The sequence below is a fragment of the Carcharodon carcharias genome, chromosome 8 (assembly GCF_017639515.1).
Source record: "Carcharodon carcharias isolate sCarCar2 chromosome 8, sCarCar2.pri, whole genome shotgun sequence".
NCBI lineage: Eukaryota > Metazoa > Chordata > Chondrichthyes > Lamniformes > Lamnidae > Carcharodon > Carcharodon carcharias.
In genome coordinates, this window is record NC_054474.1 from 95,019,932 (window position 1) to 95,046,896 (window position 26,965).

Sequence of the window (26,965 nt, forward strand, 5' to 3'; positions counted from 1 at the left end):
TGAGGCCACTAAAAAAAAAAGTGGTGATTTCATGAAGAAGAGTCATACAGACTTGAAATGTTAACTGTCTTTCTCTCCATAGATGCAGTTAGACCTGCTGAGTTTTTCCAGCATTTTCTGTTTTTCTTCATGATTTCACGCAAAATAGCTGGGATAAGCCACTTTATTGGTACTGATGCAGTCTCTCATGAAATACCTTTGCTTTTAAGTAAGCTTCCCATGAAAAAGGCACAAATGAAACTGGACATGGAGCATGATAAAGCAATTGTTTTCGAAAGTCAGTGGCTTTAAAGTTTACCCAATCAGGGAAATATTGTATCCTTTCAATAGAGCTTGAAGTTTCTAAGCCGAAGGTTAGAGACGTATTAACCACATTAGGTGATCAGAATCAGAGAGAAAAATAGTAAATTGTTTTAAAGCTACACAGACAATTTTCTCACCCTTCATGTCAAACATTAAAAATCCTGCGAAAGGATGCAGGTGTGGTAAATGAGGAATATACAAGGTTTGTTGAAGACATTAGTGCAAAGCGTGAAATGTGTAAAAAGTATCGGAGGACACCACCATATCCTATCATGAACTTTCCATTGGCATGTGATTTTAATGAGGTAGTTGCTATGGATTTAAGGGTATGGGACAGAGACAGAGAAAAAAAACATTTTACACTTTATAGACATGGCAACCAAATTTTGTGTTTCAACAATAATACATGGCAAGGATAAAAGGGTGATTGTAGATAAAGTGATGGAGAAATGGATAGGGACCAGAATTGAGGCACCAGCTAAGTTTCTGATGGAAGGGAATTTGCTAATGACGAGTTTAGAGACCTGAAAATATGAACATTGTGGTAATGAATACTGCAGGCTAAAGTCCTTTTAACAATGAACTTTGTGAAAGGAATTACCTGGTGATAGATGAAATGCTGCAAAAAATCTTAGCAGATCAACCAAATGGCAAGTTGACAACTGCACTGGCATGGGTAAAGAATTCACTTCAAATGGTTGGATGGTATAGTCCTAATCAATTGATCTATGGGAGGAATCCTTCTGTGCTGGGCGATAGTCCCTTCTCAGGCAGAGGACTACGATTAATTCAATTTATTCTGATCGTTTGAAAGCACTTAGGCTTTCATCAAGGCTGAGGTCTCAGAGATATAAGGCATCGTGTAAGACTGTCTGTCTGAGATAGGCATTAATTCTGGGGACATGGTTTATTATGAAAGAGAGGACCAAAAGGAATTTAAAATTCCTGGTAAGGTAATAGGGTGTGGTGGTAAGACAATGGTTATCCAACATGGTGATCAAACTATTAAGGTTCAATCATCAGGGTTAATACGGATTGATTACAAACTCTCTGAATCTGAGGAGCTGATAGAAGGTGATGAGGCAACCTATACCTCACATACTCACGTGTTTTGTGATGGCAGCCCTGAGGAGCAGAATACAATAGATCAAAGGCTGGATAGTGGTAGGCTGAATGATCTTGATGCACAAGACAAGGCTATCATATCTAAAGGCCAGTTTCTCAAAGTGGGTATTCGGTGACATATGTTTCACAACGATCCAGTAAATGGAGTGATGCGACTACTGTGGACATGTAGGAAAAGCTACTGGCATGTTTAAATTATTTTTACTTGTTCACGGCATGTGGGCTTTGTTGGCTGGGCCAGCATTTATTGCCCATCCCTAGTTGCCCTTTGAAGGTGGTGATGAGCTGCCTCCTTTAACTGCTGCAGTCCATGTGGTGTAGGTACACCTACAGTGCTGTTAGGAAGAGAGTTCCCGGCTTTTGACCCAGCGACAGTAAAGGAACGGCGATATATTTCCAAGTCAGGATGGTGAGTTACTTGGAGGGGAATTTCCAGGTGGCGGAGTTCCCATCTATCTGCTGCTCTTGTCCTTCTAGATGGTCATGGTCATGGGTTTGAAAAGTGCTGTCTAAGGAGCCTTGGTGAATACCTGCAGTGCATTTTGTAGATGGTATACGCTGCTGCTACTGTGCATCAGTTGTGGAGGGAGTGAATGTTTGTGGATGTGGTGCCAATCAAGGGGCTGCTTTTCCTTGGACGGTGTCCAGCTTCTTCAAGTGTTGTAGGAGCTGCACTCACCCAGGCAGGTGGAAAGTAATCCATCACTCTCCTGACTTGTGCCTTGTAGGTGGTGGACAGGCTTTGGGGAGTCAGGAGGTGAGTTACTCATCACATAATTCCTAGCCTCTGACCTGATCTTGTAGCCACAGTATTTATATGGCTAGTTCCGTTTCTGGTCAATGGTAACCCTCCAGGATGTTGATAGTGGGGGATTCAGTGATGGTAAGGCCATTGAACATCAAGAGGTGATGGTTGGATTCTCTCTTGTTGGAGATTGTCATTGCCTGACACTTTTGTGGCGCGAATGTTGTTTGACACTTGTCAGCCCAAGCCTTGTCTTGCTGCATTTGGACATGGACTGCTTCAATATCTGAGGAATCACAAGTGATGCTGAACATTGTGCAAGCATTAGCGAATACCCCCACTTCTGACCTTATGATGGAAGGAAGGTCATTGATGAAGCAGCTGAAGATGGTTAGGCCTAGGTCCCTACCCTGAGGAATTCCTGCAGTGACGTCCTGTAGCTGAGATGACTGACCTCCAACAACCACAACCACCTTCCTTTGTGCTAGGTATGACTCCAACCAGCGGAGAGTATTCCCCCTGATTCCCATTGACTCCAGTTTTGCTAGGACTCCCTGATGCCACACTCAGTCAAATGCTGGCTTGGTGTCAAGGGCAGTCACTCTCACCTCACCTCAGGAATTCAGGTCTTTTTTGTCCATGTTTGAACCAAGGCTTTATTGAGGTCATGAGCTGGGTGGCCCTGGCGGAACCCAAACTGGGTATCAGTGAGCAGGTTATTGCTAAGCAAGTGTCACTTGATATCACCATGTAGACAGATGGGGCGCTAATTGGCTGGTTTGGATTTGTCCTTTTTTTTGTGTACAGGACATGCCTTGGCAATTTTCCACATAGCTGGGTAGATGCCAGTGTTGTAGCTGTACTGGAACAGCTTGGCTAAGAGCATGGCAAATTCTGGAGCACAAGTCTTCAGTACTATTGCCAGAATATTGTCAGGGCCCATAGCCTTTGCAGTATCCAGTGCCTTTAGCTATTTCTTGATATCACATGAAGTGAATCAAATTTGCTGAAGACTGGCATCTGTGATGCTGGGGACCTCCAGAGAAGGGCGAGATGGATCATCCACTTGGCGCTTCTGGCTGAAGATTCTTGCAAATGCTTCATCCTTATCTTTTGCACTGATGTGCTGGGCTCCTCTATCATTTGAGGGTTGGTATATTTGTGGAGCCGCCTCCTCCAGTGAGTTGTTTAATTGTTTGCCACCATCCATTACTGGATGTGGAAGGACTGCAGAGCTTAGATTTGATCCATTGGTTGTGGGATCGCTTAGCTCTGTCTATCACTTACACAAAAACAAAGTTACCTGGAAAAACTCAGCAGGTCTGGCAGCATCAGCGGAGAAGAAAAGAGTTGACGTTTCGAGTCCTCATGACCCTTCAACAGAACTGAGTGAATATTAGAAGAAAGGTGAAATATAAGCTGGTTTAAGGTTGGGGGGGGTGTGTGTGGGGAGAGAGAAGTGGGGGGAGGGGTGTCGTTGTAGGGACAAGCAAGCAGTGATAGGCGCAGATAATCAAAAGATGTCACAGACGATAGAACAAAGAGGTGTTGAAGGTGTTTGATTATCTGCTCCTATCACTGCTTGCTTGTCCCTACAACCACACCACTGCACCCCCCCGCCACTTCTGTAGCCGCCCCCCCACACCTTAAACCAGCTTACATTTCACCCCTCTCCTAATATTCACTCAGTTCTTTTGAAGGGTCATGAGGACTTGAAACGTCAACTCTTCTCCGCCGATGCTGCCAGGTAATTACGTTTTGGATTTCCAGCATCCGCAGTTCTTTGTTTTTATCTCTGTCTATCTCTTGTTGCTTATGCTAGTAGCCCTGTGTTATAGCTTCACCAGGCTGACACCTCATTTTTAGGTATGCCTGGTGTTGCTCCTGGCATGCCCTACTGTACTCTTCACTGAACCAGTGTTGATCCCCTGGCTTGATGGTAATGGTAGATTGGGACCATGAGGTTACAGATTGTGTTCGAATGAATTCTGCTGCTGATGCCCACAGTGCCTCATGGATGCCCAGTCTTGGAGTTGCTAGATCTGTTTGAAAGCTATCCCATTTAGGATGGTGGTAGTGCCACACAACACAATGGAGGGTATCCTCAATGTGAAGGCAGGATATCGTCTCCACAAGGAATGTTCGGTGGTCACTCCTACCGATACTGTCATGGACAGATGCATCTTCAGCAGGCAGGTTGGTGACAATGAAGTCAAGTATGTTTTTCCCTTTTGGTTTCTTCACCACCTGCCGCAGACCCAGTCTAGCAGCTATGTCATTTAGGACTCGGTCAGTAGTAGTGCTACCAAGCCACTCCTGCTGATGGACACTGAAGTCCCCCACCCAGAGTACACTCTGCATCCTTGCCACCCTCAGTGCTCCCTCCAAGTAATGTTCAACATGGAGGACCACTGATTCATCGGCTGAGAGAAGGCAGTACGTGGTAATCAGCAGAGGGTTTCCTTGCCCATGTTTAACCTGATGCCATGAGACTTCATGGGGTCCGGAGTCGATGTTGAGGTCTCCCAGGGTAACTCCCTCCCAACTGTATACCGCTGTGCTGCCACCTTTGCTGGGTCTGTCCTGTCAGTGGGACAGGACCTACTCAGGGATGGTGATGGTGGAGTCTGGGACAATATCTGTAAGGTATGATTCCGTAAGGATGACTTTGTCAGGCTGTTGTTTGACTAGCCTGTGAGACAGCTCTCTCAATTTTGGCACTAGCCCCCAGATGTTAGTAAGGAGGACTTTGCAGTGTCGACAAGTCTGTGATTGCCGTTGTTGTTTCCGGTGCCTAGGTCGATGTCGGATGATCTGTCCACTTTCATTTCTTTTTTGTGACTTTGTATCGGTTTGTTACAACTGTGTGCTTGCTAGGCCATTTCAGAGGGCATTTAAGAGTCAACCACATTGCTGTGGGTCTGGAGTCACATGTAGGCCAGACCAGATAAGGACAGCAGATTTCCTTCCCTAAAGAACATTAGTGAACCAGATAGGTTTTTACAACAATCGATAATGGTTTCATCATCATTGTTAGACTTTTAATTCCTGATTTTTATTGAATTCAAATTCTACCATCTGCTGTGGCGGGATTCAAACCCGGGTCCCCAGAGCATTACTGTGGGTTTCTGGATGACTAGTCCAGCGACAATACCACTATGCCTTTGCCTCCCCTTAATAAATGTTCAAGATGATGGCTAAGAACTGAGGTCTATGGACTGGCAGAATGGACACAAGAATGGAAAGTAAGAAAGCACTGTGAGAGTTCTGATAATGGTCTGAGAGTGACTCTTGCATTGGAAAACAATCACAAACTGGAGGAGGAATTTCTGATGGTGAGAGAGATCTTACAGTCGTCATCCCGAAAGACAATGAAGAGCAAGTAGAGGCCGTAGCTTGAGTAGATTGCAAGATAGAAGGAGGGCTCCAGAACCACCTCAGGACAGGATCAGAAATAGAAGTCCTCATGTCTGTGACATTTTGGTAGCTGCCAACAAACTAGAGGGTAAACTAATAAGAAGGGCAAAACAAAAGACATTGGATAACTGAGAGGAATTTGGAATTTATTCTGAAGTATCAGGTAGGGGACAGCCAGCTTTGTCTTTGGATGGATTGTTATAAGTCGCTGCTCATCCACCGAGTAAAGGAGAAATCTGGAGCCAGTCTTTCCTGTTACGTAGGCTTATTCACATAAGCCGGGGAACACGGGACAGACCCCCTTTTTTCCTCCCCAACCCCCATTACAGGTGGAAACATTATATATACTTGAGTATAATGCCCTAACCCTTCGCCAATTAGTAACAGCTGCTCTCACTTCTAACTGGAGCAAGAACTTCATTGTGACAGGATTACAACATTAACGGGATTTGTATGGAAAAGGTCCTTGCAGATGGGACTAATAGGGCTAAAGCGAGGCTAGTTGCTCAGGCTTTGAAAAGTGATTGAATGATATAGATGTTAGAGTGGACTCTCCCACAGTGGCAAAAGTAATCCTGAAAGCCCCTTTAGCTCTTTTGGCTACATGTTCATGGTAGTGTAGACCAATTGACATAACAGCCGCATTTCCGCAGGTGAAGAGAGAAGTGTTTCTGAAACTGTCTAAACAGGCAAGCGATGCAGAAGCAAACTAAATGAACGCAATTATAGAGTGATGCCCCAAGTGTGTGGTATTTTTTTCACCAAGATCTGTTCTGCTGAAAGTTCTGCAGCGATTGTTGGTATCAGAAAGAGAAACGGATATCTTTATGATGCATGTTGATGATTCCTTATGGAGTGTTACAGTGAAATTTAAGAAATGTGTTATTAATAAAAGTAAAGTGGAATTTAAGATTGGAAGTTCGACCTGGACTTTCAAATATGTTGGTTTAAACGTTTAAATAGAATAAGTCTGGAGTAACTTTAAATCAGCAATCCCAATGAGAGAGTGTTGTTCCTATTGCAGTTAATTATGCTAGGTCATCACAGATAGATGGTATCACATCGAAAGACGAGACAGAACAGTTATGAAGCAAAATTGCTGAATTAATTGGATATGTTCTCAGACAAGAGTGGATCCTAGTTTTGATGTATTGGAACTAGGTACTGTGAGGAAGCACCCTAAACTTGATGATGTTTTAAAGGTAAATAATACATTTAAAACATTAAATATGGAGAAATGCGTACTTAATCTTCCATCTTGGGTAACCCAAAGCACATGGAATTAATTATTTTTAGTGATGCTTCTCATGCCAATCTTCCTGATAACTATTCAAGTTCAGGTTTCATAATATTTCTGGTATGGCAAAATGGGAAATGTTGCCCTTTACCCTAGGAAGCTAAGAAAATAAAAAGGTTGTCAAAAGTACTTCAGCTGCAGAAACATCGGCTCTTGTGTAAGTAATGGATACGAGATTCTATTTGTCACATTTTAGGGGAAATGGTATCCAAGGGGTGTACTGAAAATAGTTTGGCCATTGAATGTTACAAATTGTTCCCTGTGGTGTAACGTTCACTCGACAAAAAGTGTAAGTGAGAAAAGATTAAGCATTGACCTTGCTAGTGTGAAATAAATATTATAAAGAAAGGAAATCCCCTAGAACAAATGGGTTAATTCAAGTCATCAGCGATCTGATTGTTTTACAAAAAGCAGTGCTTGTTCCAAAAGATTCAGGGATCCAAGAAAAGGAGTGTTTTGTAATGTAATGCTTTATAGAGAATATGGAACATAATTTTTGCTTCTTCAATTTGGTTTGACATATTGTTTGTGAATATTATTAAGTTTTATTTGAAAAAAGGAATCTGTTAATTTATAAATTAAAGTTAGTTGTCTACAGGTGGGGTGGGGTCATTCATTGAATAATTACTTGTGCATATATAAAGAGACACTTGCCCCTTTAAGGGGTTGTTAATTTGTTAGTTTGTTTAATTGATATTCTCAAGGGTATAAAGAGACACTGGCATCGCAGGAGCAGGAGTGCATCATAAGCCCCAGTAATGATATTTTAATTTGATGTTTCCTTTGTAGTTTTTGTTTTATGTGCAGTACCCTTTAAGGGGCTGTTAATTAATTAGTTTAATTAGTTACTGTTTGCTCAAAAGAATATAAATAAACACTTATTGAAATTGATGGTGGGTTGTAGAGTTAGGAACTATACATATGTGATGTCTATTTTGTGAATGAACCTTAAATGGAGTAAGGAATGACTTCTGGTTTCTCTTTCACCAACTGGCTGTAAGAAGTTTAACGACTGCTATAATATAGGAAACACTTACAGCTAATTTTCCAACAGTCAACTCCCACAAACTGCGATATGATGATGACCAGATAATTTGTTTTTTGTGATGTTGATTGAGGGATAAGTATTGGCCAGGACACTGGGGATAACCCCCCTTCTCTTCTTCGAAATAGTGTCATGGGATCTATGGCACCTGAGCAAGTAGATGGGGCCTCGGTTTTTAACACAGAGATAAAAACAAAAAAACTGCGGATGCTGGAAATCCAAAACAAAAACAGAATTACCTGGAAAAACTCAGCAGGTCTGGCAGCATCAGCGGAGAAGAAAAGAGTTGATGTTTCGAGTCCTCATGACCCTTCGACAGAACTTGAGTTCGAGTCCAAGAAAGAGTTGAAATATAAGCTGGTTTAAGGTGTGTGGGGGAGGGGGGGCGGAGAGAGAGAGAGAGAGAGGTGGGGGGGGGTGTGGTTGTAGGGACAAACAAGCAGTGATAGAAGCAGATCATCAAAAGATGTCAACAACAATAGAACAAAAGAACACATAGGTGTTAAAGTTGGTGATATTATCGAAACGAATGTGCTAATTAAGAATGGATGGTAGGGCACTCAAGGTATAGCTCTAGTGGGGGTGGGGAGAGCATAAAAGATTTTAAAATATTTAAAAATAATGGAAATAGGTAGGAAAAGAAAAATCTATAATTTATTAGAAAAAAAAAGGAAGGGGGAAACAGAAAGGGGGTGGGGTTGGGGGACGGAGCTCACGACCTAAAGTTGTTGAATTCAATATTCAGTCCGGAAGGCTGTAAAGTGCCTAGTCGGAAGATGAGGTGTTGTTCCTCCAGTTTGCGTTGGGCTTCACTGGAACAATGCAGCAAGCCAAGGACAGACATGTGGGCAAGAGAGCAGGGTGGAGTGTTAAAATGGCAAGCGACAGGGAGGTTTGGGTCATTCTTGCGGACAGACCGCAGGTGTTCTGCAAAGCGGTCGCCCAGTTTACGTTTGGTCTCTCCAATGTAGAGGAGACCACATTGGGAGCAACGAATGCAGTAGACTAAGTTAGGGGAAATGCAAGTGAAATGCTGCTTCACTTGAAAGGAGTGTTTGGGCCCTTGGACGGTGAGGAGAGAGGAAGTGAAGGGGCAGGAGTTGCATCTTTTGCGTGGGCATGGGGTGGTGCCATAGGAGGGGGTTGAGGAGTAGGGGGTGATGGAGGAGTGGACCAGGGTGTCCCAGAGGGAGCGATCCCTACGGAATGCCGATAGGGGGGGTGAAGGGAAGATGTGTTTGGTGGTGGCATCATGCTGGAGTTGGCGGAAATGGCAGAGGATGATCCTTTGAATGCGGAGGCTGGTGGGGTGATAAGTGAGGACAAGGGGGACCCTATCATGTTTCTGGGAGGGAGGAGAAGGTGTGAGGGCGGATGCGTGGGAGATGGGCCGGACATGGTTGAGGACCCTGTCAACGACCGTGGGTGGAAAACCTCGGTTAAGGAAGAAGGAGGACATGTCAGAGGAACTATTTTTGAAGGTAGCATCATCGGAACAGATGCGACGGAGGTGAAGGAACTGAGAGAATGGGATGGAGTCCTTACAGGAAGCGGGATGTGAGGATCTGTAGTCGAGGTAGCTGTGGGAGTCGGTGGGTTTGTAATGAATATTAGTGGACAGTCTATCACCAGAGATTGAGACAGAGAGGTCAAGGAAGGGAAGGGAAGTGTCAGAGATGGACCACGTGAAAATGATGGAGGGGTGGAGATTGGAAGCAAAATTAATAAATTTTTTCAAGTCCCGACGAGAGCATGAAGCGGCACCGAAGTAATCATCGATGTACCGGAGAAAGAGTTGTGGAAGGGGGCCGGAATAGGACTGGAACAAGGAATGTTCCACATACCCCATAAAGAGACAGGCATAGCTGGGGCCCATGCGAGTACCCATAGCCGCACCTTTTATTTGGAGGAAGTGAGAGGAGTTGAAGGAGAAATTGTTCAGCGTGAGAACAAGTTCAGCCAGACGGAGGAGAGTAGTGGTGGATGGGGATTGTTCGGGCCTCTGTTCGAGGAAGAATCTAAGGGCCCTCAGACCATCCTGGTGGGGGATGGAGGTGTAGAGGGATTGGACGTCCATGGTGAAGAGGAAGTGGTTGGGGCCAGGGAACTGGAAATTGTTGATGTGACGTAAGGTGTCAGAGGAATCACGGATGTAGGTGGGAAGATACTAAAAACAGTTCCTCTGACATGTCCTCCTTCTTCCTTAACCGAGGTTTTCCACCCACAGTCATTGACAGGGCCCTCAACCGTGTCCGGCCCATCTCCCGCGCATCCGCCCTCACGCCTTCTCCTCCCTCCCAGAAACATGATAGGGTCCCCCTTGTCCTCACTTATCACCCCACCAGCCTCCGCATTCAAAGCATCGTCCTCCGCCATTTCTGCCAACTCCAGCATGATGTCACCACCAAACACATCTTCCCTTCACCCCCCCATCGGCATTCCTTAGGGATCGCTCCCTCCGGGACACCCTGGTCCACTCCTCCATCACCCCCTACTCCTCAACCCCCTCCTATGGCACCACCCCATGCCCACGCAAAAGATGCAACACCTTCCTCTTCACTTCCTCTCTCCTCACCGTCCAAGGGCCCAAACACTCCTTTCAAGTGAAGCAGCATTTCACTTGCATTTCCCCCAACTTAGTCTACTGCATTCGTTGCTCCCAATGTGGTCTCCTCTACATTGGAGAGACCAAACGTAAACTGGGCGACCGCTTTGCAGAACACCTGCGGTCTGTCCGCAAGAATGACCCAAACCTCCCTGTCGCTTGCCATTTTAACACTCCACCCTGCTCTCTTGCCCACATGTCTGTCCTTGGCTTGCTGCATTGTTCCAGTGAAGCCCAATGCAAACTGGAGGAACAACACCTCATCTTCCGACTAGGCACTTTACAGCCTTCCGGACTGAATATTGAATTCAACAACTTTAGGTCGTGAGCTCCCTCCCCCATCCCCACCCCCTTTCTGTTTCCCCCTTCCTTTTTTTTCCAATAAATTATGTAGATTTTTCTTTTCCTACCTATTTCCATTATTTTTAAATATTTTAAAATCTTTTATGTTCTCCCCACCCCCACTAGAGCTATACCTTGAGTGCCCTACCATCCATTCTTAATTAGCACATTCGTTTAGATAATATCACCAACTTTAACACCTATGTGTTCTTTTGTTCTATTGTTGTTGACACCTTTTGATGACCTGCTTCTATCACTGCTTGTTTGTCCCTACAACCACCCCCCCTCCACTTCTCTCTCTCTCTCTCTCTCTCTCTCTCTCCGCCCCCCCCCCCCCCCCCCGCCCCCCCCCCCCACACACACACACACACACCTTAAACCAGCTTATATTTCAACTCTTTCTTGGACTCGAACTCAAGTTCTGTCGAAGGGTCATGAGGACTCGAAACGTCATCTCTTTTCTTCTCTGCCGATGCTGCCAGACCTGCTGAGTTTTTCCAGGTAATTCTGTTTTTGCCTCGGTTTAACATCTCATCTGAAAGACGGCACCTCTGACAGTCCAGCACTCCTGCAGCAGTGCACTAAAGTACCAGACTTGGTTTTTGTGTTCACATCCTGGAGTGGGGCTTAAGCCCTTGTGACTCGGAGGCGAGAGTACCAGCAACCACAGGACAGATTTAACATAATTGGCAAAAACAAAAAGAGTTGAGAGGAGAATGTTCTACTCAGCAATTTGTTGGGATATGGAATGCACTGCATGAACGAGTGATGGAAGCCGATTTAATAGTAACTTTCAAAACGGAGTTAGATTTCTACCTAAAGATGGCTATAGAGTAGCAGTATGACTGTAGAGCAGTGGGACTAATTGATCGCTCTCTCAGAGAGCTGGCAGAGGCACGCTGAGTCAATTGACCTCCTTCTGTGCTATATGATTCCATGAATACGCTTCGGATTTTACACTGGCTAAATTGACTTAAATTGGTATTATCCATTTTTAGTGTGAGGAGCAAGAGCTTGGATTTGCGAGGGCTTGATGGCCACCAAGAGGGAATGGTGAAAATTGCTAGGTTGAAATCAGGCTAAAGTGTAGTCATTTAAAAGCAAAATTGCAGAACAGACTGCAGTGACATTGCCACTGCATTCTTCACATTGTCTGCATCAATTAACCCCCTACAATGGTGCTTTCATTATCAGTTGATCCTTTGATTCTTCCTGTCACTTGGGAATGAGTTCAAGCATAGAGGCTTCCCTCAATAACATTTAACTTTGCTACAAACCTGGGTGATTCGTGATGGATTATACCTTGTGCTCCATATCAAACCTTTTAAAATTTGAATAAGTATGGTGTACGCTGTTTTTAGTGTGCAACATTGCTTTAGTACATTCTGTATTAACTTAATGAAGTATACTAAGCATAAAAATTCCACATTAATCACACAGGTTCTACAGAATTACAGGCAACCATACCAATGGTAAATAGACCTAATTCTATTTAAAAGAAACATCATTGTGGTGTCTAGAATAGGCCCTAGCACCACTGAGCAAGGGAGGGGGGGAAAGTTATCTGGGGTTCCTGCTCCTGATCCTTGTCAATGATTCTTACTGGATGTAAATGTTGGATGAAGATAAGGTACAGGTGATTTCATTTCCCTTGTGTGTTTTTCTCGTAGCAGAATGTACCTGAGTAATATTTGGCTTGGAATGATTTCTAATTACCCTTACCATTTCCAGTGAGGTTTATCTTTCTGATCATTGCCCCATTGCTTAGGAAAACGGACAGAGATACAGGCCTCTAGAAGGGGGCATGGAGGATTGGTGTGGGGGAATATGGATGCAGAGGTGTGCTAGCCATAGATTGAAGAGCATCAAGGAGGGTAAATCTTTGACCTTCCCTTGAAATACCATGGTGTCTCAAGGTTTTCTGACGACTGAACAATCCTGAGGACAGTGGCCTGTGAGACTTGCAGCTGCACTCAGCTTTACTCTACCAAACACCCTGCCACCACCCCACCCCCAACCCCCAGTCTTCACAAACCTGGGAAAGTACAGTGCAAAAAGTTGGCTCCAGTTAACTTATCTCCTCAGGTAACTGAAGTTGAAGTCTTATCCAGTATTCTTAGAAGACGAGATAAAGGACGTGAAAACATGTAGACTTTTTAAATTTGATTGAATGCTGAAAATGCCAGGTTTGTTTTTTTTGTTTTCAGCTTCTCAGGATGGCGGCCGGTGACTAGTGGAGTTCCGCAGGGGTCAGTGTTGGGACCACAACTTTTCACTTTATACGTTAGTGATCTAGATGAAGGAACCGAGGGCATTCTGGCTAAGTTTGCAGATGATACAAAGATAGGTGGAGGGACAGGTAGTGTTGAGGAGGCGGGGAGGCTGCAGAAGGATTTGGACAGGTTAGGAGAATGGGCAAAGAAGTGGCAGATGGAATACAACGTGGGCAAGTGTGAGGTCATGCACTTTGGTAGGAAGAATAGAGGCATAGACTATTTTCTAAATGGGGAGAGAATTCAGAAATCTGGAGTGCAAAGGGACTTGGGAGTCCTAGTCCAGAATTCTCTTAAGGTTAACTTGCAGGTTGAGTCGGTAGTTAGGAAGGCAAATGCAATGTTGGCATTTATTTTGAGAGGACTAGAATATGAAAGCAGGGATGTGCAGCTGAGGCTTTATAAGGCTCTGGTCAGACCACATTTAGAATATTGTGAGCAATTTTGGGCCCCGTATCTCAGGAAGGATGTTCTGGCCCTGGAGATGGTCCAGAGGTTTACGAGAATGATCCCAGGAATGAAAGGCTTAACATATGACGAACATTTGAGGACTCTGGGTCTCTACTCAATGGAGTTTAGAAGGATGAGGGGGGATCTGATTGAAACTTACAGAATACTGAAAGGCCTGGATCGAGTGGATGTGGGGAAGATGTTTCCATTAGTAGGAGAGACTAGGACCCGAGGGCACAGCCTCAGAGTAAAGGAAGACCTTTTAGAACAGAGATGAGGAGAAACTTCTTTAGCCAGAGAATGGTGAACCTATGGAATTCATTGCCACAGAAGGCTGTGGAGGCCAGGTCATTGGGTGTATTTAAGACTGAGATAGATAGGCTCTTGATTGGTAAGGGGATCAAAGGTTATGGGGACAAGGCGGGAGAATGGGGTTGAGAAACTCATCAACCATGATTGAATGGTGGAGCAGACTCGATGGGCTGAATGGCCTAATTTCTGCTCCTATGTCTTATGGTCTAAGGGAGGTACGTGGAGACTGGCTGCCACAGAATATATTTTGATTTTTCATTATTTTGCTCGGTGCACTTCCCAAAATTTTGGAATCGACTGTAATCCTGGCACAAAGCTAGAATGTAAATATATTTCTTCAAAAGAGCAAATCATGGTGTGAGACAGAACATGAGAGTAATGAGATTTGATTGAGCTGCAATTACAAACCAAGTTGTTTTTGTTTTTAAAAAAGGACTTGTATGGTGGAGAGTTTATAGCATGGCACCCCATAAATATATGCAGTATGAATTATTCATTATTTTTCTTGTCTATTTGTATAAAGTTGTCGGTGTCATAATTTAAATGTGACTTTGGAACAATACAGTTTTCCTCCTTGTTCTCTGAAAAATTGTGTTCAGGGAACATTCATCACTTGTCTATTGCTGTGTATGGGAGATTGCATTGTGGCATAAATCATCTGCCAATTAGTGCACAAAATATAAATTACATAGGGCCAATCTGCCAGTCATGTGCTCCTCACTGGAGAGCTGTGTGGAAAGGGAATTGGAAGAATTGACATTACAGTGTTGTAGTTCGATCTCTGCACATTATTTTTTGGTGAGGCTTCCCTGCTGGCAGAATGGAACTGATGAATTTACCCTTGGATTTAAATGGCCACTAGTTGATCTCCTGTGGCATTGCTTGCAGGGAGTGAACCTTGAATGCGGTCCACAAGTGAAGCAGATGTGGAGAGTTATCAAGGTCAGGGTGCTTCGTCACCAGGCTAATGCCAAACAATCCATCCTTTTTTCTGCATAATACATTGATATTACATTATAATTTATTGTTAAATGGGAAAACGTTCAGCAATTTGGGAAGAAGTAGAGTTAGTTGGAGTATATGCGTTACTCTGAGTGCAGGTTGAGGAACCAGCAGACCTGAGGAACTACAGCCCCACCACTGGTTAGGAGATGTAACTACATTGTAACACATTTGGCAGTTTTCATTATAAATATGGACATTGAAATTTCTAATAAACAAAAATACAAGAATGATAACAAACTTTGAATGTATTACCAGTCAGACTCTGGTGATGTTGCACACATGGAGTCAAGGCCAAGTAAAGTATTCAGATGAAGTGAATTTCAAGGCCGTGGAATATTGGAATCAAGCATGCAAACAGATTTGAATCCACGTTTAAAAGTTGTACGTTTATAAATTTCTGGGCAGGACTTTTAGGTCGGTGTGCGGGCACGATCGGCAGAACTAGGAGCAGCCGGGGAATAGACCACCACCCGCCAATGGTCCTGGACCGTAGTTTCACGCTGGCTGGCCAATGAACGGCCAGCCAGCATTAAATGCGTGCTGAGAAGCTCAGCACGGTCAGGGTGGAGGTAGGAGCAGGGCTGATGTAAGCGCAGGCGTGGGGGAGCGTGGAATGAATGCTCACTGAAGGCAGAGAGCTGTCTCAGGGAGCTGAAGTATTTGAAAGCAATAAATAAAGATTTTAAGATCTGGAAAAAAAAGTCCACGCATCAGAATCAATCACCTAAACAGATACATGATGAAAATTCTGTCCATAAATTTGTATTTTTAAAAATTTAATAACGGAAACCTCATCCTGGCCTTGGATGAGGTTTCATCAAAAATGTAAAGTCCACCTGGCAGATTTGCCCATCTGCCAAACGTAAGGTTGGACGGACAAAGGAAAATCAGGGCAATTGGAACTTTAATGGGCTTAGTTGCCCTCTTAATTGTCAGCAGGCACGCTTCTGACTTTTGCACGTGCCCACCGACCGAAATATTGCATGAGCATGGGATCATGTCAGGATGCTTGCCTGACATCATCACGCGCTATTTTATGCTTGAGTGGGTCGGGCGCATGCCCGCACACCAAGCTAACACTCTGCCCCTGTGCCCATATTTTTAATGGAATTGCCCCAGTATACTTTCATCTGTAACAACATCTTCCTGCCAGTTGTTACACTGTAATTACAAGATGACTAGATTACATTGAAAGTTTTCTTTAAATGGCAATATGGCAAAAGTTGTTAGGAAACGAGAGCGCAGATGTAAAACTTCTAATATAATCATGGAGGATCACCTTGGTGTTAAGCATCTGGGTTCAGGTCCCACCCAAGACCTTGAGCACACAAATCCAGTGCAGTACGGAGGGGGAGCTGCGACAGGTGCCAGCTGAAATGTTAAACCGAGGTCCCATCTTCCTGTACGGGTAAATGTAAAAGATCCTATGGCACTGTTTCGAAGAAGAGCAAGGAATTTCTCCCCATTGTCCTGGTCACTATTTATCCCTCAATCAACACAACAAAAACACGTTATCCAGTCATTTTCTCATTGCTGCTTGTGGGAGTTTGCCGAGTGCAAATTGGCTGCTATGTTTCCAATGTTATAACATTTATTTATTATGTATTTATTTAGTGAATGCAAATCTTTGAAGCCAAGCAATAGCCTCCTCATGTGCTGAGTTTAAGGTGATTAGTCTGCTATTTAGTCTGTAGAGGGTCACTCCTTGGTAATTTGCGGCATTATTATTACAACAGTGACAACACTTCAACTAGTTGCAGCTAGACTTGGGCCAAGACAGGCTTGGGCTGACAAGTGATAAGTAACATTCGCACCACACAAGTGCCAGGCAATGACTATCTTCAACAAAAGAGAATCTAACCATTGCCCCTTGACATTCAAAGGCATTACCATCGCTGAATTGCCCACTGTCAACACACCATTGACCAGAAACTGAACAGCACTAGCCATATAAACGCTGTGGCTACAAGAGCAGGTCAGAAGCTAGGAATACTGTGGCGAGTAACTCACCTAACTTCCCAAAGTCTGTCTACCATCTACAAGGTACAAGTCAGGAGTGTGATGAGTACAACTCCAATAACACTCAAGAAACTCGGCACCATCCATGACAGAGCAACTCCCTTGATTAGTACCACATCCCCAAACATTCATTCTCTCCACTACCAACACACAGTGGCAACAGTGAGAACCATCTACAAGATGCACTGCAGGAACTCGCCAAGGCTCCTTAGCACCTTCCAGACCAATGACTGCTACCATGTAGAAGGACAAGAGCAGCAGACACATAGGAACACCACCACCTGGAAGTTCCCCTCCAAACCACACTTCATTGGCTGTAAAGCACTTTGGGCCTTCCTGTGGTCATGAAAAATCCTATATAAATGCAAGTCATTTAAAAAAAAATATTTGAACATACAAAAGTAATAGACGAGAAAAGACCTGCTTGTCTGTCAAGCCTGTCTCGCTGCATGATAGCTGGAACATCATGGCTAAATATTCCTTCCATTCCCTGACCCCTGCATTTGTGTAATCTCCTGGGAGAGACAAAGGACAGAAAAAACTCAGGATCAGCATGAGAAAAAGTAGTCTGTGAAATTCATCTCTGACCCCTCAGGCGATCACAACCGGTCTAGGCGATCACATGGACCAAGTCTCAGTTAAGGCACTTACCTTCTATATGCTGCAATCTCCGCCCTTTCAGGAACCAGTCCAGCTCTCTGTTGAATATGTATGTATAAGATTTCTTTGCCCACTATTTTAATGTTGAGTTATCTAATTGAAATTTGGTAAATTGATTCCCCAGTTTAGATGGCAAGAAAGTACTTTCCTAGGAATGGGGAGATGATGGCATAGTGGTAATCTAATCTAGGAAATTTAGAGGCCCAGGCTAAAGCTCTGGGGAGGTGTTCAAATCCCACCATGGCAGCTGGTGGAATTTCAATTCAATTAATAAAAATTGGGAATTATAAAGCTAATCTCAGTAATGGTGACCATGACAACTATTGCTGATTGTTGTTAAAAGCTCATCTGGTTCTCTAATGTCCTTTAGGGAAGGAAATCTGCTGTCCTTACCTGGTCTGGCCTACGTATGACTCCAGACCCACAGGAATGTGGTTGACTCTTAACTGCCCTCTGAAATGGCCTAGCAAACCACTCAGTTCAAGGACAATTAGAGAAGGGCAACAAATGCTGGCCTGCCAGCGACACCCACATCCCATGAAATAACATTTAAAAAAAGCACTGTCATGTTTCTATACAAATATTGCTCAGTGCAATTTGACCTGCCTAAAATTATCTGTGTAGTGGAGTTTTTATGTGCTGGATTAGCTCATTAAAAAAGTTAGATATGTTTGAAGGAAATCACTTTTTATTACATGTGATTAAACAGATGTTTGAAGTAAAAAGAAAGGAGTTAATTCTAAACTGATCTCTATAGACAGTTCAACACCTACCCTTTAGTCCTTCTTTAAGTGTAGCTAAATGTATTCCCTATTGGAATACTTTACCGTATGTATTATTCACCATTTCCTTATGTTAATTTCACAATGTGTTGTACTTTGTTTTTAATACGTTAAACCATGTAAAGAGGATATTAATGACAGTATGGGGAAATTTCCTCCTCTGCATTGCAGATTTGATCTTCTCTTTCATTAACATCGACCAGCTCAAATAGATTTCTCTTGTGCTGTAATTATTTGATGTTTACTCTGCAAAAAGCAACTTGAGAAATAATGATACATGCCTCACACAGCTCATTCCTCTTTCCCATCATATTTTCAGTGTCTGATGATCCCAATGGGCAATGGACTGTCATTCAGCAGGTCCATGTTGAATGCCACTCCAAATATTGCCTACCCATTCTACAAGTATATTTAAATTCTCTTGTATTTTGTTGTATTCTTTTGTTTGAACCATACCCCTTAATTTGGTGTTGCCTGCAAATTTACAAATTGTACTTAAGGTTCTCACCCTTTGCCAGTTTGAATTGCAACCTTTAGCTCCTAGGGCAGGATTGTTAGTCTCAAATGGGAGTGAGCATGGAGGTGGATGGCGGAGACAATTTGTGCCATTGGCCTATTTACGGGTTACTCACCCCCGGGTTATTTTTCAGGCGTTGGCAGGGCTGCCTGCCTGCAAGTGGTGAGCAGCCAATTGAGTTAGTTAAAGGCCTAATGTCAGAGGGCAACTGGAATTTTCTACTCAATCCCTGATACCATAGAGGCATTGAGGAACAGCCCAGCTGCCTGTGGTGGCCTTTCAGCAGCAGAATGGGTGTGCCAGTTCTCCAGACAAGCTTTGAGGCCCTCTCTGCCTACTTGGCTTCAGCTGCAGCTGCAGGCCACTCACCGGAGAGGTTGTTTCTCACCCACCACCAGCAGAGGCTCCGCCCACCAGTAGAGCCTCCCAGTTACCGACAATAGAGCCTCCAAACCAAAGCTTCCCTTACGATGGCAGAGGCACATCTCCCCCACCTCCCTCCCAGTATCCAACAGCAGGTACCCCTTTCCCCACCTCTGATTGAAGAAACCCTGTCTTAGTCACCTAAGTCCCTGATCCACCCCCCAAACCACAACACCCACCCATGATATTAGAGTCGGCAGCTGATTTAAGCATCCAAGTGGAGTGCAGAAGAATTATCAGATTAAAGTGGCATTAGACTCCATTTGAAATAATTAATTTACTATTAAACTCAGTAACTTTGCTTTGGGATTTGCTATTTTGCCTGAAGTAACAGGCTGTCTGCTGCACATATATTGAGTATAATCGGAACTGACTATATACTACATTATATATCTCTCCATGTGCATTAAATGGCTATATCAACGTTAAGGAACATCAGGGGCTGGATTTTTCCTTTTGGAAATGGGAATAGGGAGGTGGGCTCAATTCCAGGTCACCAGCCTGCCTGGAAGAAGAATTTTCTGGGGATTTGGGGCCTTCATGACCCTAGAGGTGGGTCTGCCACCCAATTAGTGGCTGGGGCATTGGGGGTCTGGCGGGGGTGGGGGGAGGTGGTTGGAGGAGGAATGGAGGCAAGACACCAGGTTCAGTATTTTTAAGATTCCGGGGTTTCCCTTCCTGACATCTGAAGAGTTAGCAGAGAACACAACCCTGCTGTTTCTGCCTGTCTGGTAGCCATTTTATGCTTCAATAAGCATTAATTGTCTGCAGACGGGTCTTCCGCTCCTCACTTTGGAGAAAATCCCAACTCAGAAAGCTGCCAGCCAATCTGATTGGCCAGCAGCCCTCAAGTCCCTGTGGTACCAGAAGCTGAAGTGGACAGGACTGGGACTGCAAGCAGTCCTGGGAGTCCAGAACCAGGTAAGTGTGGGTGTCTCAGGGCAGAGAGGGGAGATGAGGCCCAGGGGAGTGGGCAGAGGGGCTAGGGATGCTGGTATAGGGGTGGGGGGGTGCGTGAGAGAGGACCAGCATGGGCTGAACCTTCTTGGGGTGGTGTCTGATGTTAAAAGGAGGCTGCTGATGTAAGCGACCCCCTCTTCCCACCCGACGTCTGAAGAGGGTTCATTTTCGGACTTCCGCCCCTCCCCCACCCAATCCCTGAACTCCTCCCGCCAACCTGAAAATTGAGGCTGGGCGGGAAACGGCCCTTAAGTGGTCAATAATTGGCCGCTTAAGGGCCTCAATCGAGGCAAGGGTGGGCCAGCCGGCCTACACCTCACCTGACCCAGCATTAAATTGTGGAGAGATCAGGCGGGCTGGAGCCCAGTGGAAAGGCCGTCTGAGAAATGTTACGGCCACCCCCTCACCTACAAATCCACTGGCGTGGGAAGGTAAAATTCTGCCCCAGGGAAATGGGCCATGTTCTGGCCTAAATCAGCAGCAGTTTGCAAATTAATGTTGATGGAGAAAAGTTGCCAAAGTTCAAATTTCCCACATTTTGGAGGGCAGCAGGAGGCCTGGAACCTTAGACAGATGACATGTTCTTATAATGGGGTTCCTACCCTTTGCCCGCTGCCATGCTCTCAGCACCACTTTGAACTGTATCTTCTCACATAAGCTTACAGCCAACCCTATTCCCGCCTCCATTGAGCTGATGAACTCTGGCCACCTTGCTGAAAATTGATAAAATTACTGGGACAGGCTCTTAACGACTCCACAATGATCTAAATAATAACAAAGATAAAAACAAAAAACTGCGGATGCTGGAAATCCAAAACAAAAACAGAATCACCTGGAAAAACTCAGTAGGTCGGGCAGCATCGGCGGAGAAGAAAAGAGTTGATGTTTTGAGTCCTCATGACCCTTCAACAGAACTAGGTGAATCCAAGGAGAGGGGTGAAAGATAAGCTGGTTTAAGGTTGGGTGGGGGGGTGTGGGGGGAGAGAAGTGGAGGGGGGGTGTGGTTGTAGGGACAAGCAAGCAGTGATAGAAGCAGGTAATCAAAAGATGTCACAAACAAAAGAGCAAAAGAACACAGAGATATTGAAGTTGGTGATATTATCTAAGTGAATGTGCTAATTAAGAATGGATGGTAGGGCACTCAAGGTACAACTCTAGTGGGGGTGAGGTGGAAAGACTAGCAGGAAACAAAAGATTTAAAAATAATGGAAATAGGTGGGAAAAGAAAAATCTATATAAATTATTGGAAAAACAAAAGGAAGGGGGAAGAAACAGAAAGGGGGTAGGGATGGAGGAGGGAGATCAAGACCTAAAGTTGTTGAATTCAATTTTTAGTCCAGAAGGCTGTAAAGTACCTAGTCAGAAGATGAGGTGCTGTTCCTCCAGTTTGCGTTGGGCTTCACTGGAACAATGCAGCAAGCCAAGGACAGACATGTGGGCAAGAGAGCAGGGTGGAGTGTTAAAATGGCAAGCGACAGGGAGGTTTGGGTCATCCTTGCGGACAGACCGCAGGTGTTCTGCAAAGCGGTCGCCCAGTTTACGTTTGGTCTCTCCAATGTAGAGGAGACCGCATTGGGAGCAACGAATACAGTAGACTAAGTTGGGGGAAATGCAAGTGCAATGCTGCTTCACTTGAAAGGAATGTTTGGGCCCTTGGACAGTGAGGAGAGAGGAAGTGAAGGGGCAGGTGTTACATCTTTTGCGTGGGCATGGGGAGGTGCCATAGGTGGGGGTTGAGGGGTAGGGGGTGATGGAGGAGTGGACCAGGGTGTCCCAGAGGGAACAATCCCTATGGAATGCCGACAGGGGGGGTGAAGGGAAGATGTGTTTGGTGGTGGCATCATGCTGGAGTTGGCGGAAATGGTGGAAGATGATCCTTTGAATGCGGAGGCTGGTGGGGTGATAAGTGAAGACATGGGGGACCCTATCATGTTTCTGGGAGGGAGAAGAAGGCGTGAGGGCGGGTGTGCGGGAGATGGGCCGGACATGGTTGAGGACCCTGTCAACGACCGTGGGTGGAAAACCTCGGTTAAGGAAGAAGGACATGTCAGAGGAACTGTTTTTGAAGCTAGCATCATCAGAACAGATGCGACGGAGGCGAAGGAACTGAGAGAATGGGATGGAGTCCTTACAGGAAGCGGGGTGTGAGGAGCTGTAGTCGAGGTAGCTGTGGGAGTTGGTAGGCTTGTAATGGATATTGGTGGACAGTCTATCACCAGAGATTGAGACAGAGAGGTCAAGGAAGGGAAGGGAAGTGTCAAAGATGGACCTTGTGAAAATGATGGAGGGGGGGAGATTGGAAGCAAAATTAATAAATTTTTCCAAGTCCCGACGAGAGCATGAAGCAGCACTGAAGTAATCATCAATGTACTGGAGAAAGAGTTGTGGAAGGGGACCGGAGTACGACTGGAACAAGGAATGTTCCACGTACCCCATAAAGAGACAGGCATAGCTGGGGCCCATGCGAGTACCCATAGCCACACCTTTTATTTGGAGGAAGTGAGAGGAGTTGAAGGAGAAATTGTTCAGTGTGAGAACAAGTTCAGCCAGACGGAGGAGAGTAGTGGTGGATGGGGATTGTTTGGGCCTCTGTTCGAGGAAGAAGCTAAGGGCCCTCAGACCATCCTGGTGGGTGATGGAGGTGTAGAAGGATTGGACGTCCATGGTGAAAAGGAAGCGGTTGGGGCCAGGGAACTGGAAATTGTTGAGGTGATGTAAAGTGACAGAGGAATCACGGATGTAGGTGGGAAGGGACTGGACAAGGGGAGAGAGAAGGGAGTCGAGATAACGAGAAATGAGTTCCGTGGGGCAGGAGCAAGCTGACACGATTGGTCTACCAGGACAGTGCTGTTTGTGGATTTTGGGTAGGAGGTAGAAGCGGGCCGTCCGAGGTTGGGCGACTATCAGGTTGGAAACTGTGGGAGGAAGTTCCCCAGAGGAGATGAGGTCAGTGACAGTCCTGGAAACAATGGCTTGATGTTCAGTGGTGGGGTCATGGTCCAGGGAGAGGTAGGAGGAAGTGTCTGCGAGTTGACGCTCAGCCTTCGCGAGGTAGAGGTCAGTGCGCCACTTTGGAGAGACCAAACGTAAACTGGGCGACCGCTTTACAGAACACCTGCGGTCTGTCCGCAAGAATGACCCAAACCTCCCTGTTGCTTGCCATTTTAACTCTCCACCCTGCTCTCTTGCCCACATGTCTGTCCTTGGCTTGCTGCATTGTTCCAGTGAAGCCCAACGCAAACTGGAGGAACAGCACCTCATCTTCCGACTAGGCACTTTACAGCCTTCCGGACTAAATATTGAATTCAACAACTTTAGGACTTGAACCCCCTCCTCCATCCCACCCCCTTTCTTTTTCTTTCACCTTCCTTTTGTTTTTTCCAATAATTTATATGGAGTTTTCTATTCCCACCTATTTCCATTATTTTTAAATCTTGTATGCCTTTGTGTTCTTTTGCTCTTTCGTCTGTGACATCTTTTGATTATCTGATCCTATCACTGCTTGCTTGTCCCTTTAACCACACCCCCCCTCCACTTCTCTCCCTCCACACCCACCCACCCCCCCCACCCCCGACCTTAAACTAGCTTATATTTCACCCCTCTCCTTGGATTCACCTAGTTCTGTTGAAGGGTCGTGAGGACTCGAAACGTCAACTCTCTTCTTCTCCGCTGATGCTGCCAGACCTGCTGAGTTTTTTCCAGGTGATTCTGTTTTTCTTTTGGATTTCCAGCATCCGCAGTTTTTTGTTTTTATCTCTGTGTTTAATTGACTGCCACTGCTCTTCAAGAAATGCCTACCTTGAAGATGTTTTGTTCGTCTCTGCGACAAGGTTTCCGTATCTCTCTTTTGCCTTGTTCACCTTCATTGCTTTTGATTTCTCTCCTGGTGTTTGACAAGGTGTTTACTAAAACCCGCTTTCAAAGCCATATCTCCTTTCTCAGTGACTGTCTCCCTCTCCGACTTTCCCCACCTGGATTTCAACTGAAATTTCACCCCTCATGTTTCAAACCCACCCAGGATTACAGGTAACTCCGGGACATAAAACGTTTCTCGGACTGCTGTTCCCGTCGCATTCTGAGATCCACACTCAGTGCCATGCACCACCATATGAACACACTCGACCTCTCCCTCCAGCAACACCGCCGTACCCTTTTTCAAAGCTGCGCGTGCCCCCAGTTTCATTTTATTCTTCGTCTCATTCGACGCCTCAACAAGAAACGTTTTCTCTTTCTCTCAAGTGCTAAGGAACGCAAGCTCCAACAACTCATCGACACCACCACCCATCTAGGACCGTCCACCCCTGCCTGTCCCTCCGTCCCCACCCCATCTTCCAATCCCAATCCCAGCCCCAGCCGTGTATTCTCTATACCCCCTGACATTCCCCTTTCCGACGCTGAACGTTCAGTGCTTAGCAAAGGACTTAGTTTCATGCCCTTATGCCCTCATCTCAATGAATTTCGGGCTCGACATGATGCTGAACTCTTCTTCCGCCATCTTCGTCTCCGGGCTCACTTCTTTGGGCAGGAGTCCTCTCCACGTTCAACGGATCCTTTTACCCACCTCCAATATTCTCCCTCCACCTGGACCCCTCCCTCTGGATTCTTACCTTCTCTTGATCTTTTCATTGAGAACTGTCGGCGCGACATTCGTCGTCTCAATTTCGCTGCTCCTCTCACCCATTCTAATCTCTCTCTCTCTGAACTTACTGCACTCCGTTCTCTTAGGTTCAACCCTGACATTGTCATCAAACCCGCTGACAAGGGTGGTGCTGTTGTTGTCTGGCGCACTGACCTCCACCTCGCGGAGGCTGAGCGTCAACTCACAGACACTTCCTCCTACCTCTCCCTGGACCATGACCCCACCACTGAAAATCAAGCCATTGTTTCCAGGACTGTCACTGACCTCATCTCCTCTGGGGATCTTCCTCCCACAGCTTCCAACCTGATAGTCGCCCAACCTCGGACGGCCCGCTTCTACCTCCTACCCAAAATCCACAAACAGCATTGTCCCGGTAGACCGATCGTGTCAGCTTGCTCCTGCCCCACGGAACTCATTTCTCGTTATCTTGACTCCCTTCTCTCTCCCCTTGTCCAGTCCCTTCCCACCTACATCCGTGAATCCTCTGACACCTTACGTCACATCAACAATTTCCAGTTCCCTGGCCCCAACCGCTTCCTCTTCACCATGGACGTCCAATCCCTCTACACCTCCATCCCCCACCAGGATGGTCTGAGGGCCCTTAGCTTCTTCCTCGAACAGAGGCCCAAACAATCCCCATCCACCACTACTCTCCTCCGTCTGGCTGAACTTGTTCTCACGCTGAACAATTTCTCCTTCAACTCCTCTCACTTCCTCCAAATAAAAGGTGTGGCTATGGGTACCCGCATGGGCCCCAGCTATGCCTGTCTCTTTATGGGGTATGTGGAACATTCCTTGTTGCAGGCCTACTCCAGCCCCCTTCCACAACTCTTTCTCCGGTACATCGATGATTACTTCGGTGCCGCTTCATGCTCTCGTCGGGACTTGGAAAAATTTATTAATTTTGCTTCCAATCTCCACTCCTCCATCATTTTCACGTGGTCCATCTCTGACACTTCCCTTCCCTTCCTTGACCTCTCTGTCTCAATCTCTGGTGATAGACTGTCCACCAATATCCATTACAAACCCACCGACTCCCACAGCTATCTCGACTACAGCTCCTCACACCCCGCTTCCTGTAAGGACTCCATCCCATTCTCTCAGTTCCTTCGCCTCCGTCACATCTGTTCTGATGATGCTGCCTTCAAAAACAGTTCCTCTGACATGTCCTCCTTCTTCCTTAACCGAGGTTTTCCACCCACGGTCATTGACAGGGCCTTCAACAGTGTCCGGCCCATTTCCCACGCATCCGCCCTCACGCCTTCTCCTCCCTCCCAGAAACATGAGAGGGACCCTTTTTCCTCACTTATCACCCCACTAGCCTCCGCATTCAAAGCATCATCCTCCGCCATTTCTGCCAACTCCAGCATGATGCCACCACCAAACACATCTTCCCTTCACCCCCCCCCCGTCGGCATTCCATAGGGATCGTTCCCTCCGGGACACCCTGTTCCACTCCTCTATCACCCCCTACTCCTCAACCCCCACCTATGGCACCTCCCCATGCCCACACCTGCCCCTTCATTTCCTCTCTCCTCACTGTCCAAGGGCCCAAACACTCCTTTCAAGTGAAGCAACATTTCACTTGCATTTCCCCCAACTTAGTCTACCGCATTCATTGCTCCCAATGCAGTATCCTCTACATTGGAGAGACCAAACGTAAACTGGGCGACCGCTTTGCAGAATACCTGCGGTCTGTCCGCAAGAATGACCCAAACCTCCCTGTCGCTTGCCATTTTAACACTCCACCCTGCTCTCTTGCCCACATGTCTGCCCTTGGCTTGCTGCATTGTTCCAGTGAAGCCCAATGCAAACTGGAGGAACAACACCTCATCTTCCGACTAGGCATTTTACAGCCTTCTGGACTAAATATTGAATTCAACAACTTTAGATCTTGAACTCCCTCCTCCATCCCCACCCCCTTTCTGTTTCTTCCTCCTTCCTTTTGTTTTTTCCAATAATTTATATAGATTTTTCTTTTCCCACCTATTTCCATTACTTTTAAATCTTTTATGCCCTCCCTACCCCCACTAGAGCTGTACCTTG